The sequence below is a fragment of the Bos indicus x Bos taurus genome, chromosome 22, assembly GCF_003369695.1.
Source record: "Bos indicus x Bos taurus breed Angus x Brahman F1 hybrid chromosome 22, Bos_hybrid_MaternalHap_v2.0, whole genome shotgun sequence".
NCBI classification, from domain to species: Eukaryota; Metazoa; Chordata; class Mammalia; order Artiodactyla; family Bovidae; genus Bos; species Bos indicus x Bos taurus.
In genome coordinates, this window is record NC_040097.1 from 11,688,885 (window position 1) to 11,692,756 (window position 3,872).

Below are 3,872 nucleotides of genomic sequence, written 5' to 3' on the forward strand. Positions count from 1 at the left end.
AGAGTTGGGTGTATTCTTTCTATCTTGAGTTGTTTGAGTTTTTGTATATTTTGGATATTAACCCCTTATCAGATAGATCATTTACAGTTATATCTTCTGTAATTCAGTAAGTGGCCTTTTCACTTCATTAATAGTTTCCTTTACTGTGCAAAAGCTTTTTAGTTTGATATAGTCCCATTTGGTTTTGTTTCCCTTGCCTGAGGAGACACATGCAAAAAAATTATCAAGACCAGTGTCAAAAAACTTACAGCTTATGTTTTCTTCTAGAAGTTTTATGGTTTTAGGTGTTAAATTTAAGCCTTTTATTTTTCTTTCTTTTTTTTTTTTTTCAGCTGTTTTAAGTTAAAGATCTTTATTTTTGGCTTCTTTTTAAAGAAAGCTCTTCTAAGAATTACATATGAAAGATCACGCGTAAATCACACTTCTTCGTGGATTAATAAAAATACAGTTTTCATGATTTGTAAATATCTGTTTTTAGGGGATCCAGAGAGCTGGAAAAATGCTGCTGGGTTTTTCTGGCCTACCACTGAATTGTCTATTAGTCAATTAGAAGGATGCATGTGTATCGTGGGTACGTTATTTCCCACCAAGAGAAACAGAGCCTCAGCATCTGGACCATGCTTATCTCAGGAAATTGGCAGTGACTGGCTCTGAAGGGAAGTTGGTTCTGCTGGAGTGGCACGGGGGCGCTGCTTCTTCCCAGGGGAAGTGGGCACAGATGCAGACCCCCGCGGAGCTTGGGGCACAGCCAGTGACTCATTCACTGCTCTTCACCAGCCAGACCTCGTTGCGACGTCCGTAGGGCTTCATGGGAGGGTCATACCCGGTGCAGAAGTAGCAGTCAGTCTGGTACTTGGCTGTGCTCTCCAGGGCAGACCGCAGCTGGGCGGCTTGGGCAGTGTAATCAGCTGCCTTAGCATAACCACCAAACTGCGTGGAATAGACAGTGATGCCTTCCCTGTCTTCGATCTTAATGCTGTCATCGCTGGGAGCTGGCGGGTCGCTTTGAAACTTGTTTGGAATCCGGGACCAGACTTTTAATTTCTTCTGTACGTCCCCATCGTCACTGGGGAACACAGCAAAGGAAATAGGAACTGTCATCCCCATTCCGAGTCCCTTATCATTGGAGCCTCCCACATACTTCATGACTTTAGGCATTGCCTCCCTCAGAGCCTCATCCACAGGCTTATCTGTCACTTCCACTGTGGCAAACTTCCCGCCTTCACAGGCCCTCTCCTCATAGAAGACATCTCCCTTGCTCCCTTTGCTCAGGACCTGCCAAGGCCAAGTCTCTACGCTCCCGAACAGCGAGTTCTTGATCATGCCCAACATGGTGTCGCCGTGGTGCTCAAGACGCGCGGGGAAACACGGGGTAGGGGGAAAGGGCTGGTGCAGCCGGCACGAGCAGGGATCCCGGGCGAGCACAGGAGGGTCAAGCCTTTTATTTTTCAATCCATTTATTTTTATTTTTTATTGAAGTATAGTTGACATACAATATTATATTTTGTTTTTAAATGCATTTTGAATTTATTTTTGTACATGATGTAAGAAAGTAGTCCGGTTTGATTCTTTTGCATGCTGCTGTCCAGTTTTACCAACGCTATTTATTGAAGAGGCTGTCTTTTTCCCGTTGTGTATTCTTGCCTCCTTTGTCATAGTTTAATTGCCCATATAATCATTAATATAATGAGCCCATATATGTGTGGATTCATTTGTGGGCTCTCTATTCTGTTCCATTGATCTGTGTGTCTTGTTTTCACACCAGTGCATATTGTTTTGATGACTGTAGCTTTATAATATAGTTTGGAATCAGGGAGTCTGATACCTTCAGTTCTGTTCTTCTTAATCGAGATTGTTTTGGTTATTTGAGCACTTTTGTATTTTATTAAAATTTTTAGAATTATTTGTTCTAGATCTGTGAAGAATGCCATTGGTGTATTGATAGAGATTTCACGGAATTTGTAGATTGCTTTGGATAGTATGGTCATTTTAACAGTGTTAATTCTTCTAATCCATGAACATGATATATCTTTCTATCAGTTTGTGTCATCTTCAGTTTCTTTCATCAGCCTGTTAAAGTTTTCCAAATACAGATCTTTTACCTCCTTAGATTTATTCCTAGGTATTTTATTTCTTTTGATGTGATTGTAAATGGAATTGTTTTATTAATTTCTTTTGCTGATAGTTTGTTCTAATTGTATATAAATGCAGTGGACTCCTGGGCTGGGGAGCTCAATGCAGGGCTCAGATCACTCACTCCTTGGACAGAACCTCAGCAATTATAATTGTTCTTCTGTTTGTGGATCTCCCATCTGGGGATATGGGTCTTGACTCTATCACATCTCTCCCCTTCCTACTCCTTGTGGTTCCTTCTTTATATCTTTAGTTGTAGATCTTTTCTGCTAGTCTTCTCACTTTTCTTATCAATAGTTTCTTTGTAGAGTTGTGATTTCATTATGCCCATGAGCTCAGGGTCTTCCTACTCACCATGTTGACCATACCACCCAGGAAAGATTTCATATCTTAGGTTTTATTAGTTTACTTTGCCAAATTTTAATAGAAATTCTTCTTAATAAAAAGACCCCCTTGCTTCCAGTGGTTATATCCCTCTTTTCATTATGAAAAATTGTATGTAAAAAGTAGAATACCTCAGTGGACCCATTAGCTACCTTTTAGAATTATCAACTTCTGCCTAATTTTTTTTCATATTTACTCCCATTCTCTTCCTCCCTCTCCTTCCAGAATTTTAAAAATGTAAACTAGGAGTGTTCTTATCCTTTTAATGTAAACAATAAACAACGTTTATTATTTATTGTGTTCAAGAATCTCTTATATATATGTTATTATACATATTGTGCATAGGTTATTTCATTTTATGCAATACCTATATTAAGTAGATTTTATTAATATACCCATTATACAGATGTAAAATAAATTTTTATTGAAAAATGTACACGATTCATAGAGGTAAATCTCAAATCTTTTTACAAAGTGAACATACCTTAGGATGTTTGCCTCTTGGCTTTTTTGCTTGAATAAAAGGTTGACTGGTTTAAATATTTTGAGGTCAGATTTCCTAGTTTTTACCTAATGTCCTTTTTCTGTTCTAGGACCTCATCCAGCACACTACATTATCTTTAGTTGTTGAGTCTCTTTAGGCTCTGTTGGAGGAGGTCATCCAAAGAGCATAAAGCTGGTTGACCCTTGAGGTAGACTCAGGAAATCAGAAGCTCCTTATTCCCTCCCTGTCCTTGGAATGTATGTCTGCTTGCCATTCCCATAGTGGGAGCTGTTGCCAGGATGCAGCCTTGACGGAGTAATGTGTTGTTGAGAACATCTGGATGGTACATGACCAAACCTCGTTAAGGCCTCTACATAAACTTTTAAGATCCTGGTTGGTGTGTGCAGAGATCTACTTGTCTGCAGCTGCCCAAAGTGAACCTTGAAAGTAAGTTCCCTTGCTTATTAAATATGCCACCTTCTAATCTGGAATGATCTCCCTCTTTCTTCTGTCTCTCCTTGCCTTCCATGTACAGGGCCAATTTGTGAACCAACAAGCTCTTCTAAATTAAAAGAAAATTGTCTTGTATCTTTTTTCTCCAGTTTTATTGAGATATAATTGACACACATCACTATGTAAGTTTAAGGTGTTCATCATAAAGGCTTGATTTATGCATATTGTGAAATAATTATTGTAGTAAGTTTATTTATCATCCATCATCTCATAGCTTCCTAGCTGGCACTAGCAGTAAAGAACTTGACTGCCAATGTAGGAGCCCCAGGTTTGATTCCTGGGTTGGGGCGATCCCCTGGAGAAGGAAATGGCAACCCACTCCAGTATTCTTGCATGGAGAATCATCTCATATAGATAC

General features: G+C 39.3%; 1 pseudogene across 1 annotated transcript; it reads right to left on the reverse strand.

Moving 5' to 3' along the window:
* Positions 1–326: 326 nt before the first annotated feature.
* LOC113880785 lies at positions 327–1,428 on the reverse strand (annotated as a pseudogene). Its single transcript, XR_003507829.1, has one exon. The product of XR_003507829.1 is annotated as a heme-binding protein 1 pseudogene (transcript).
* Positions 1,429–3,872: the final 2,444 nt, after the last annotated feature.